The following is a 14,225-nucleotide window of genomic DNA, read 5'->3' as shown; positions in this document are numbered from 1 at the left end:
GCCACTGTACTCCTTAAATGCCTTCAACAATCTCTCATAGTACGCATGTATCGACTCCTTTACTTCCTGCACTGTCCTATCAATCCTCTGCCAATCAATATGTTTGGGCGATATCCTTGTTTTCAGAAACTTGATCACCTTATAATAATATTTGATTACCTCAGGAGACGGTGCACCTGAATTCTTATCTCTCTTCGGTTCACTTGTTGGCCAATCTACAGCTCTCTTATACTCAACCCACAAGTCAGCTGGGACCGCTATCTCTAGTAAGGTGTTTAAGTACTCCCACAAACACTTTGCGAGCTTCACAAACCTGTCTGTCTGCTGACACCACTCTACTGGCTTTTCCCTCAACTTTGGATAATCATTCGTAAATGATAGAATATCACTCTTACTCCAAGGAACGAGAACAAATTTTCCCCCAGGAATTTCTCTCCTTGGCAAAATCTTCACCGGATCCTTGTCCTGTTGTACATTTTCAGTCACTTCTAGAGGATCTCTTTTCCTCTTGTCTCTTTTCTTTACCCATCTGCCTTCCCACTTCTCTAAAGGTCTCCAAACCTGAGCACTCTGCAGCAATTCTTTAAGGTGCGCCTTCATTCCAGCTGACCTCATGTGTTCAAAATCCTTTGCCTCTAAATCTAACCTGTAACTCCTCTTCAAATGCTTCATTTTCTCAATTTCTATACCATGTTTTTCTGCCAAATCTGCCATTATCTGATGCACTTTGCCCACCTCTCTTGTAATCCTTGGGCATAAGTACCTCAACTCTGCTTCTGTATAGAACTCTAATCTACTCACCCCCATTGTCCCCTCGACTAATTCACCCACTTCCATACTCAATCTGACACAATTTATTTGCTCCTCACCGTTAGAAGCATTCTGTGCGGTATTCAGCTTGTCTAACCATTCAGTCAACTGCTGAGCTGTCAATCCCTGTAATGAAATGTTGCTCACTTGAATCGGTGGCACCTTCTGTACCACTGCACTCAGAGTCTGCAGGGTCAATAGCTTAAGGCTTTGACCTGCATTCGGTCCATTCACAGCATCTGGAAGTGCAACAAGTGGACTGAGATCTGGAAATGATCTCAATCCATCAAAAGTCTGACCCATGGAAGAGACTACCTGAACTTGTTCATTTGGTCCCCTCCTCATTAAACTCTGAGACATTGTTCCTTGTTCGTTCAAAATTAAGTTATTTTGCACAAATTACGATACCGCTGGACCAACAGTAATCAGCAGCGATATTGCATCTGGGGCTTCTCTGGCACTTCTACTCTGTGGGAGAGTAACTCCCATACTCTGATTCATTAACGGAGTCAAGTCTGACTGTGTCCCTGTCATTGGCGTAAATCTCTGCATTACCCGTGGCTACACTTGGGGCAACAATATCAGAGTCGGCTCAGTAGTGACCAACATCGGTCTCGGAACCACTTGCTCCATTGGCACCACTAAGTTTGGAGTCATCTCTAAAATAGGCACATCAGGATAAATTCTCTATATCGGTGGCAGCTACATCTGCGCTCGGACTACTGGAGTAGTCAGCACATTGGGACTACCTTGTACCACACCCTGTGTCTGGTTAGCATTAACCTGTACCGGACTCACTGTCCTCGTTGCCTGTGCCAGGGTTGTTGGATCAGCACTAGTACTCGGACCACTCTCATGTACTGCATACAGTGGTGGTCAGTCTCTCAGTATCTGCGTAACAAGATCCTCAGCATCTCATTCCTCCTCTACTATGGAAGACCTTTTAGCTTCCTTACTCTCGGACTGACTTTTATTAGTTTTTCTACTTGCTTTCTTTCCTTCCGTCTCATCCTCCTGTGTAATCGCTGGAAACAACGTAACATCCTACAAAGTCACAGATCTCAATTGTTCTGTTCCCTATCCCATTTAGCTTCCAATAAAGTCTTTTCTACCCTTCTGATTCTTTTCTCAAATTTCAATTGCTGTTGCTGTCTAGCTCCCAAACTTCTAATGCCTCAAACTGTGCTGGTCTCGGAAGGGGCTTCGATTCATACAGCGCCATCCGCAATTGCTCAAAAATTCTCAAATTAAACATCCCATTCTCAGGAAACGCTAAGCTATCATTTTTCTCTGTCAACTTGCACCATTGTTTTAACCAAAGACACTGCACAACACCTCTCTCTTCCATTACAACATAAGCTGGTGTACCCTCCGGCAGTGTAGGCTCCCCTACATTCACTCTAATGTAAGTATCTCCCCTTAGGGCACTTTTCAACGCCTTGAAAAACTTCATCTTTTCCACTTTATTTATTCAAAATCAAATCAGGAAATAACTTTTACTCCCAGGATTCCTTTCACCCACGTTCTCAACCAATTGCCTCTCATGGACAGCTGCCAATCTGTGCGCGACCCTTCCCACTAACCAAACTATCCCAGCATGGCTCCAATGAAGTCACACTTACACGTACTGCGGCTGACAAAGTCTTGCGCCTCATCCTCCTAAATTTCGAACCTCAAAAAACTAATGCAAAATATTGCGAGCACTAATCAAAAACCAAAAACCATAAACAAATCTGCTGGTTTACTACAGGAAAGGTAACACAATCGCTTCAGAAACCTTAAGTTTTTTCACTGATGGCCCTTTCGCGCATGCAGCTGTTCCTCTTTCTTGGTTTCCCAGATCCGCAAGCAAAATTCGACCCACAAATTTTACTCTCAACTGATCAATGGGTCTGTCCTGGTGCACATAGGACTCGCCAAATCTCAGTAAAAATTTTCTCTTGCCCACTTAACTCACTCACTGACTTGTTGACTACGCCAGATCAACCTACTAAACCAGACAGATTACAACATATAACCAAGTGCCTCATACACTTTTCCAATATACTCCTGAGTCTTAGACCACGCAGGGTACGTACATCAACAACCATGTGGACAATTTTTTAGCACAAAGCGCCACACACATATGAAGTTCGACGACTTCCCTACTCTCATACTGCGGAGTATGCACATTCATACTAAAACTTCATTTGGAGTACGCAAACTCCCTAAATCCTCCCATACGTCACAGTTCACCTGCGATTTGCATAAGCTGTGCATGCGCAACCTATCTCTCTCACTCTATCACTAGAACGCCTGGAACATACCCAACACCAATAGCAGGATCCAGGATCTGGGAAAGTAGTTTCTGGGCTTAAGGGAACATCATTTTCTCTACAAATGTCATCTTTGAAAACAAAATCCGAATCTCAATAATACTAAACTCTCAAACAGATCAATCTTAAACAATTACCATAACTAGGGACACCTGTCCAGTCTCTTATTGCAACTGTTAACACCCGTCACTCCTTTCTGGACACCTATGACAAGCTCCTGAAGAGACTAACCATCAGTCAGCTACCATAACTGTTAACACGTTGGACCTTAGTAAGTAAACTTACAAGGGGACACGTATAGGTCGATGAACCTTTTGACTCGTTCAAGATGTTCTTACCATAGCTCCAGAGAAGAATCAATAATCAATGATCATTAGTCAAATCAATAATCCATAGTCAGTAATTGGCACGCACCATGACCTTTCAGCAATGAATAATCACACCTTTAGTAAAAGTTTAGTAAGTTTATTTCCCTTATATTAACAATGCTAAAGTCATGTAGATTAATCCCAATATCAAATGAAACACATATAAAAACAGTACTGGTTGACCAAAGTGACGAAAGAAAAGCAATCTAATCAAGGCTTGAATCACAACACATTCTAAGGCAATAGTGTAGATCGATGGCAGAGTCAACTGCAACAAAGTAATCATGTACATAGAATTCAGCAAGATAACTCCTCAAACATTTGTCCCTGTAATTTGTCCGTCATTATGTCAATAGCCTCAACTAACCCGGATTAGCATCAGCATGTGAGGCTTCATGCAAAACAATTTAATACACAAATTTTGGAAAACATCTAGCTAAGGAAAACTATTAAGACAGCGCAGTTTGGTACCTAGAAAGAAAAGCTATAAAAATGCATTACAGTCACAATGTCATATCTACCTATCCACGGTATGGGTCAGCAAGCAGGATCAGTCTTCGTCCTCAGGTCATCAATCGATCAGTAAAGCACCAGGCTCTCAGTCAGAGGGTATGAGGCCATTGATAGAATATCAAATCTTTTCTAAAGTCTCTTCTTCTTTCAAAGTCTGCAAAATTCTTCTCTGTCGCGTTGTTATATCAAAGTCACCTAAACTACCCCCTAATTCCCTGTTGGTATTAATCGTACATTTATACACTACCCAATAATATTTCTATACCAAATCTATGAATGCTAATATTTCTCTCTTCACATGAACTTGATTGGTCTGCTTTACGATGTCCTCATCATCCAGATCGTCAGGTAACAAAATTGTTGCATCTTCCTCTCCAGTCAGCTTCTTCATTGTTCGCATCCTGGGAAAGTACATCTCACACATATTACACACATCTTGATACATTACTAGAGACATCATCTCCTGTCCGTCGGTTCCCATAGAAAGCTTCTGCTAAGCACTTTTAAAAAGACAATGAACATTTCACAGTTTAGTTCACTCTGTCAGCATTTTGTTAAATGCTAAGAAATACAGCTTCTGCATGAGGCCTGGCAAAATTAGGCCAAGGCACTCCCTAAATTATGGGCTAAAATTAATAAGCTAGAACATAATTTATATCCCTAAATATAATGTTACTACATTAATCTAATACATTTTCAACATTTCATAAGTATTAATCATTAAATAGCACATTTCGTGAACACTGGTGACCGTTCTCCAAGGTCACATTCCCAAACGTGTGCATTATTTTTTTCTCTACTTTATTCATTTTCTACACAATTCATTATTCAAAGTACATAAACATTCATTAGTAATTTCTAATTAAGACACCTGCTTCAGCAAGCATTTTAATGAAACACTCAAAGGCATGATTATGGGACTCTCTGAAAACTCAGGAGGAGATGGGATGTCCTGTTACCATGCCTCCTCTTTGTCTACCGGGAGGTATCCCAAAAAGGAGTGGGCTACAGCCCCTTTGAACTCCTCTTTGGTCACACTGTTAGGGGTCCATTAACTCTTGTGAAGGAGGGTTAGTGGCAACCCCTGAAGTCCCCTAAACAAGATATAGTGGGTTATGTACTTGGCCTCAGATCCAGAATGGCTGAGTACACAAAGAAGGCCACTAAGAACCTTCAGACAAGCCAAGAATTGCAAAAGCAATGGCATGGCCAGAAGGCTGTCCTGACAGTGTACTAACCAGGGCAAAAAGTGTGGGTCCTGGAGCCTGTGGCACCAAGAGCACTCCAAGACAAATGGAGTGGACCACATATCATAGTGGAGAAAAAAGCTGAGATCACTTATTTAGTTGGCACTCCAAGAAGTCCTCTTAGAGTACTTCATGTGAACCACCTAAAACCCTACTATGACAGGGCGGACTTAACCCTGATCATGGCCCCTGATGTGGGACAGGAAGATGAGAGTGATCCTCTCCCTGACCTCTGCAGAAATCTCCTAGGACAGTTCTCAGAACTGTTTTCCCTTATCCCTGGTCAAACCACATGGTGTGAACACACCATTGATACAGGGGACAGTCTGCCTGTCGAAAGTAAAATTTACAGGCAACCTTATCATGTGAGGGATAGCAACAAAACAGAGGTCCAAAAGATGCTGACCTAGGGGTCATTGAGCACTCAGATAGCCCCTGGGCTAGTCCAGTGGTGCTGGTCCCAAAATCACGCTCTCAAAATGGGAAAAGGGAGATGAGGTTTTGTGTTGACGATAGAGGACTCAACACAGTAACCAAGACAGATGCTCATCCAATCCCCAGGTCAGATGAGCTTGTAGATACACTGACATCTGCCACGTATCTTAGCACTTTTGACCTTACTGCAGGCTGTTGGCAGATTAAGGCGGTCATTTTGAACACGGCGGGATTTCCCGCCGTGTTCAGGCTGGCGGTCTTTCCATCGACCGCCAGCCTCCTGGAAAACCTGCCGGCCGTTTAATGATTTCCCCAACAGGCCGGCAGGCGGAGACTGTGTTTCTGCCTGCCGGCCTGGCGGGGAACACGGCCGCAACATTGAGGGCGGCTCCATGAGGAGCCACGCCAATGTTGGTATGCGGAGGGTGCAGCAGCACCCGTCGCGCATGTCACTGCCCGTAAATCGAGGAGTGACATGCATGACGGGGGCCTGAACGGGGCCCCTGCACTGCCCATGCACGATGCATGGGCAGTGCAGGGGCACCCCCTCCGGCAGCCTTTGGCTGGCAGCATTAGAAACATTATCTGCCGGATGTTGTTTCATCCCCGGCGGGAGCATGGCAGTGGGTGACAGCTGCTGCTGGCAGCCGTCAACCTCTTCATCATGTGGCGGTTCGGCCCGCCATGCCGGGTGGCGGCTTTAACCGCCACTGCCGGCATGGCGGGCCGAACCGCCAAGTTCATAATGACCGCCTAAGTTGTCAGAAGATGCTAAACCTAAGACAGCATTTTCAACCATTGGAGGGCACTACCAATTCATAGTAATTCCCTTTGGCTTGAAAAATGCCCCTGCCACTTTCCAGAGGTTGGTGAATACAGTCCTCCAAGGTCTGGAAGCTTTCAGTGCAGCATATCTAGATGATATAGATGTCTTTAGCTCCACCTGGGATAACCACCTGGTCAACCTATGGAACGTTTTGGAGGCCCTGCAGAAAGCAGACCTTACTATCAAGGCTTCAAACTGCTAGATAGGGAAGGGGAAAGTGGTTTATCTGGGACACCTGGTAGGTGGAGAACAGATTCAGCCACTACAGGGTAAGATCCAAAACATTTTGAATTGAACTCCCCCCACCACACAGACCCAGGTCAGAGCCTTTCTAGGTCTCACTGGGTATTACAGGAGGTTTGTTAAGAACTATGGCTCTGTTGTTGCCCCTCTTACTGACCTCGCCTCCATGAAGATGCCTACAAAGCTATTGTGGACAGCCAGCTGTCAAAAAGCTTTTGAGAAACTCAAACAGGTCATGTGCTCTGCACCTGTTCTAAAAAGCCCAAACTACTCCAAGAAGTTCATAATTCAGACTGATGCTTCAGAGGTACAGGTGGAGGCAGTTCTTTCACAGCTTAATACAGAGGGCCAGGATCAACCAGTAGCTTTTATCAGCAGAAAGTTGACCCCCAGAGAAAAGTGTTGGTCAGTCATAGAGAGGGAGGCCATTGCTGTGGTCTGGGCCTTGAAGAAGTTGAGACCATACCTCATTGGTACTCATTTCATTGTTCAAACCTCTCTTATGGCTCAAGCAAGTGAAAGTCAAAATTGTTGAGGTGGTCCATTTCCCTACAGGGTATGGACTTTACAGTGGAACATAGGCCTGCGAGTAACCACTCCAATGCAGATGGACTGTCCAGATGTTTCCACTTAGACATAGAAGACTCATCTGGGAAAGGTTAGCCTTCTCGTCCCTCGTTGGGGGGTTGTGTAAGAAAGTACCCTCTTTCTTGGGATGGTTACCCCCTTTTTCTGCCTGAAGTCAGATGTACTTGACTGTGTTCACTGGGATCCTGCTAACCAGGATCCCAGTGATTATGCTCTCTCTACTAAAACTCTGTATTTCAATCACAATTGGCACACTGGTGCCCCCTAATAAGTCCCTAGTATATGGTACCTAAGTACCCAGGGCATTGGTGTTCCAGGGGATCCCTATAAGTGGCAGCATATATTTTGACACCCCTAGGGAGTCCACGCAAAGGCTTCTGCAGGACTGCCATTGCAGCTTGCGTAAAAAGGTGCAAGCACCCTTTCACCGTAATTGTCACTGCACCAGGTCACTTATAAGTCAACCCTACGGCAGGCCCTCCAGCCTTGAAGGCAGGGTCAAAAGTAACTGTGTGTGAGGGCACCCCTGACATTTTCCTGGACTTCATGAGTGCAGGAACGCCATTTTACGCATGCACTGTACATAGGTCACTACCTATGTCCAGCTACATAATGTTAACACTAAACATAGGCATGTTTGGTATCAAACATGTTGGAATCATACCCCAAGGCTTTGGTTGTATGATTCCATGCACTCTTGGTGCTCCTTAGAGGACCCCCAGTATTGCCATTTCAGCCTTCTGAGGTTTTCAAGGCAGCCGCAGCTACTGCGACCTCACAGACAGGTTTCTGCCCTCCTGTTGCTTGAAAAGCTCGAGCCCAGGAAGTCAAAACAAAGAATTTCCTTTGGGAAAGGGGTGTTACACCCTCTTCCTTTGAAAATAGGTATTACAAGCTTGGGAGGGGTAGCCTCCCCAAGTCACTGCCTACAGTACACTAATAAGGGATAACTGCACCTGGTATAAGGTGTAATTACCATAGGTACCCACCACACCCCAGGTAAGCCTCCTACATGGGCAATGTATTTGCTCAAATACCAGCAGGTTTAAGCTGGTGTCATGCAGTCTTGCTTCCAACACTGAGGCCCTCATTACAGCCCTGGCGGTTGGTGATAAAGTGGCGGTAATACCACCAACAGGCTGGCTGTAACTACCACCAAATTATGACCATGGCGGAAAGATCTCAGATAGACATCCAGTTTACCACACTGACCACCACAGTGGAAAAACAGGCACCACGGCTGTAGCCGCCTACAGCCAGGCGGAAGTCAATGTTCCGCCCACCATATTAAGACCCTTGAATCTGCCAACTTTTCTGGGGCGGTACCAACGACAGCAAAAGCCTGGTGGAAACATTGCACAGAAGGGAAAGGACTCACCTTTGGAGACACAGAGAACAACCATGACGCCATGGAGCCTGAGCTGCAAATCTTTCCTATGATATTTTACGTCCTGCTCCACCACGAACACCAACGATGGTGAAGACGACCGCGGTGAGTACAGCCGCCTAGCACACAGGGGAGTGGGTGGAGGAAAAAGAGAGTGACACACACACGCACAACACACAACCCCACCCCCAACACCATACACACAATCAGATACAGTAAGAAAACATATTGACCCCATACCCCTCAGGAAGAATGCAAGGACAGCACAAATAGAGGAAAGTGAGTGTAATTATATAAATAGAGTACAAATACGAACATTCAATCCAAACGTATATACATATGTACAGTTCAAGGGACACTGCCCAGTACTCAATGTGCATGGGCCACAGGGCCACATGACAAAGTCCAAGGCCGCACTTGTCTCCTGCACCAACATGGAGAGAACACTGCAGGCATCAGTTGGAAAATAGGCAGGCACCTCAGGGGGATGTGGAACGGGGGCACCTCAGCCGGCAGATGGAACAACACTACTGGTTCTGGGTGGGGCAACATGACCTGTGCTTGGTCCTGGAGAGTTCAAGGCCACAGTCTCTCAAGTGGGTGACTTGCTCACTGGCTCTGGAGGGGGCAACATGTCCTGTGTTCTTGGTACTGGGGGGTGTAAGGCCACAGTCTCTCAAGTGGGAGACTTGCCCACTGGCTATGGAGGGGGCAACATGCCCAGAGCTTGGTCCTGGCGAGTGCAAGGCCACAGTCTCTCAAGTGGGTGACTTGCCCACTGGTTCTGGAGGGGGCATTGTGCCCTGTGCTCTTGATCCTGGGGAGGATTGGGTGAGTGGGAGTCATACCCACTGGTTGCGGAGGGGGCATAATGCCCTGTGCTTCTGATCCTGGGAGAATGGGGTGAGTGGGTGTCATACCAAGTGTCTTGAGGGGGCATTGTGCCCTGTGCTCTTGATCTTGGGGAGGATGGGGTGAGTGGATGTCATATCCACTGGTTCTGGAGGGGGAATTGTGCCCTGTGCTTCAGATCCTGGGGAGGATGGGGTAGTGGGTGTCATACCCACTGGTTCTGGAGGGGGCATCGTGCCCTGTGCTGCAGATCCTGGCGAGGATGGGGTGAGTGAGTGTCATACCCACTGCTTCTGGAGGGGGCATCGTGCCCTGTGCTTCTGATCCTGGGGAGTGCAAGGTCACAGTCTCTTAGCTGGGTGTCATACCCACAGGATTTGCAGGGGGCAGGCCGCACAACAGCCCATGGAGGCAGGTCTACAGACCGTCCGCCGGTGGTGAGGGCTGCTCAGTGCTGGTAGTGGTGCTGCTGCTGGTGGTGGTAGAGGGAGGCTCCAGCCCATCCCCTGCAGCCCCGGACGGCTGCTCAATGGTGGTGGTGGTGCTGCTGCTGCTGCTGCTGGTGGTGGTTGTGGGGGCAAGCTCCTGCCCATCCCCTGTAGACTCGGACAGCTGTACACTAATGGTGGTGGTGGTGCTGCTGCTGGTGGTGGTTGTGGAGTGAAGCTCCTGCCCATCCCCTGCAGCCTCAGATGGCTGCCCACTACTGGTGGTGGTGGTGCTGTTGCTGGTGGTGGTTGAGGGAGAAAGCTCCTGCCCATCCCCTGCAGCCTCAGATGGCTGCACAACCACGGTTGTTGTTGGGTGCTGCAACTGAGTCCCAGCACTAGGCCCCTTGTCCTTCCTGCCTGCTGGTGCAGGCCCTGTGCCCTTCCTGGCAGTAGCTGGGGATGGCTCCTTGCTCTTCTTGGCAGCGCTTGGGGCAGGCTCCTTGCCCTTCATGGCAGCAGCTGGGGATGGCACCGTGCCCTTCAGGGCAGCACTTGGGGCAGACTCCTTGCCCTTCCTGGCAGCAGCTGGGGATGGCGGCTTGCCCTTCAGAGCAGCAGCTGGGAAGGGCTCCTTGCCCTTCCAGGCAGCACTTGGGGCAGGCACCCTTTCCTTGAGGCTACCTGGTGCCCTGGATCCTTTACCACCAGGAGTGGGTGTGGACACTATTGGGCCCATGGACAGGGTGGCTGAGGTGCTTGCCTGGATTTTAGCCACCCTGGCCAGATGTGAAGGACCGGGGAGGAGGGATAGGGAAGAGGTAAATGGTGGAGAGGAAAAGCAACTTAGGGACGTTGGGGCGGGAAGAGGGAGAAGATTTGGGAGTGGAGGAAGAGGGAGTGGTTGTGGGAGGTGTTTATGGTTTCATACTTCCACGTGCATGAAGCGCTTCCTTTGCCTTTTTCATTTCATGCCGGGAGCACTCTATTGATCATTTGCCTAAGACGGGCTGGAGCTGTTTGTTCCTCTTGACAATTTCACTACACTCTTGGAGCGATGTTTATGGGTTCATGATTTCATGCACATGGAGTGCTTTCTTTTACATTCTCACTACGTGTTTGGAGCGCTGCTTATGTGTTCATGACTACAGGTGCACTAAGTGCTTCCTTTAGCATTCTGCACTCAGTGAATCCTGAGTATTTCTTTAAAGAGTTCTTGGATTGTGGAACTACTGTGATAGTTGGACTCTCGCTCCTAGGTGAGACTGCTTGTTTAGGGATGACAGCACTTTTGTTTGTAGGTTACTGAGTCACTCCTACAACAAGTTGCAACTGTTGGCCCAACCCTACCGGCTCACAAACAGTATCTCACCAAAAACCCAAACAGTAAAAGGTGATTTCTAGCAGCCTTTTGCATGGACTCTAGTTAAGACCTCTCAGGGAAGTTGTGGTGGAGCGGAAATTATCTCTTTCTCACATTGACAAAAAGTCTCAGTCACACACAGGCAGGGAGATGCAGGAAAGTTTTCAATATGTTTATTGAAAAGACTGCAATCTACAGTAAAATGCATGAGCTGAAATTATTAAGATAGTAAAAGACAGTTAAAGAAGCATAATTGTGAAGATGAGAGTTGTGAATACAAAACGTCCCACCATCTTACAATAAACATGAGATGTGAAATTCCTAGCAAAGAGAACCTAATCTCTAACCTAATGAGAGTTAGGTATGATAAACCTAATCTGCCAGTACCATATCAATCGCCCCCTCAATCCTTGTTACCTTGGAATGAGGTCTCTAGGTCAGACTCCGTGGTGACACAAAGGCTGAGTTCTGCAGCAAGGTGACATGCAGTGTAGATGGCATCTGGATGGAATCCCTCTAATTACCTTGTCCGTGTGAGATATATTTATACAGATCATGTAAGACCCCTGATACAGGTATGTTCTCAAACAACTGATAGGGAGGCTGATTTGTGTAGGCAATTATATAAACAGTCCCTAACAAGTGTACATTATGTTCCTGTCACAAGTAAGTGAGAAAGGGACATGATATTAATACATACGTACATCACTTGATCATGAAGCTAATAATGACGCCTTCACAGAGAAGAATCACCATTCTACACTTGGTCTTCGGACAGATTTTAGTAAAGGAGAAGTTTTATGAGTTTGAAGAGTTCTATACCCTATGCTTTAAAGTGTTGGACTGCGCTATTGATTACCAGTGCTAGGCCTTCTGTTCTCTATATAGTAAAGGTTTGCTCAAGTTGACTGAATTTGACTGCTAACACGTCTAATGATTTAATAGGTTTCAATGTGGGTATAACAGCAAGCAGCCTCGTGATGCTGCTTCTATTCAGAATGTCCTGCTGGCCTCATGAAGCGTACTGAGGAATGAGAATGTCTTGATGACTATCACTCTCCAAGTCCCAGGAGGGAAAAATTGAAGGTGGAAGATATTGTGACATACCCTAGTCCTTGCTTTGTGAGTACGTAGTGTTGTGTGTTCCCTCCATTCTTTGGGCATTCATTTTTACTACGATCTTGTCACTTAGAGAGGAGTTCCTTGGGATGCATCCCTTTTGAGTGATATCACAAGGATTGTCCTCCCGTGAGTTCCTGGAAAGTGTGACAGTGCGGCCTGCAGAAATTTGCCCTTCAGTGCATTTGTTCCTATTGGCATTTGTGTTAGAAATGGGGTTTCTAGTTGGAAGTGGTCTGTTCGCTGTCTCAGTAGGGATCCTCACCCTAGTCAAGGTAAGAGACTCACACAGCTAAGATAACCCCTGCTCACCCCCTTGGTGGCTTGGCTCAAAAGCTTGACTCAAGCAGTCAGGCTTATCTCAGAGGCAACCTGTAAAGTATTTGTATACACACACAGTAACACAGTGGAAATGCCACAAACGTACTCCACACCAGTTTAACCAAATAGCCAATATTTATTTGAGTAAAACAAGACCAAAACAACATAAAGCCAATATACATAAGCAAAGAGTAAATATTAGGACAGCGCTTAGAAACACAATAGCTCCAACTAAGCTATCAGAACGTCTTGACGGAGTAGTCTCCAGCAGTCTGACATCACTGGTGAGGGAATGTGGGCCAGTCACGGAGTCGCATAGATTCCAGTTACAATACCTTGGAAAATGATGAGGAAACAAAGGTGTCACTGAAGCCAGTGTGGTGTTGGTTTCTTACTGACACCTGGGAGGTAAGGCGTTGGTTCTTTACTGCTAGACAGGGAAGGTGAGCTCAGGTGTCGGTTCTTTACAGTTGCAGGGGAGGTGATGGTTCCCTATGACAAGGAGAGGTCGATGAATTTAGCAGGTCAAGATGCGATCTGTTGACTTTGTGGTGTTGCGCTCACACCACGAGGCCAACGGTGCTGCAGCGGAGCTGGAGTTGGGTGCCACAGATGTCAGTGACATAGCATTCTAGACTCATGCTGTGGCGGGACTTCAGAGGCACTGCAGCAGCGTCGGGCCTGTGGTGGAGTTCACAGTTGTTGCACTCACTGAGGAACACAGCTCTGGTGCAGGCAGCAGCATGGAGTCACAGAGTGGTGCCGGTCCTCAAGGTATTCTGGTTGTCAATGCACTAGTTTTTTCCTTTCTGCACTAGAACTCACTCCCTAGGGCCCAGGAACTGAATTTGGCACCACTTGGCAAGTCAGGACTCTCAGCAAGAGAGCCCAGGCAGTGGCAGATGAAGTCTTTTATATCCCGAGTCTTCCTAACAGGAGGTAAGCTCAGTCCAAGCCCTTGGAGAACCTTTGGAAGCAGGATGTAGAAAGCAGCAGGCCAGCACAGCAAAGCAACAGACAAGGTGGCAGACCCTCTCACAGCATCCAGCAGAATGTCCTCAGTCCAGAAGTATTCTAATTATGTGGTGTCAGAGGTCCAGTATTTATATCACTTACTGTCTTTGAAGTAAGCAAACGTTAAAGAGATGTCTTTGTAGTGCACAAGGCTGCTCTGAATGGAAAACTACACTTAAAATATATTTCAAGGTAATCCCCGTGTTACCCTATGGGAGAGATAGGCCTTGCAAAAGTGAAAAATGAGTTTAGCAGTATTTCACTATCAGTACATGTAAAGCATGCCAATACATGCCCTACCATTTAAATACGCTTCATCCTAGTCATGGGGCTGCCTTGGACCTACTTTAGGGGTCACTCACATGTATTAAAAGGGAAGGATTGGGCCTGGCAAGT

The sequence above is a fragment of the Pleurodeles waltl genome, chromosome 4_2 (assembly GCF_031143425.1).
Source record: "Pleurodeles waltl isolate 20211129_DDA chromosome 4_2, aPleWal1.hap1.20221129, whole genome shotgun sequence".
Lineage (NCBI taxonomy): Eukaryota > Metazoa > Chordata > Amphibia > Caudata > Salamandridae > Pleurodeles > Pleurodeles waltl.
This window is presented reverse-complemented; position numbering follows the sequence as displayed.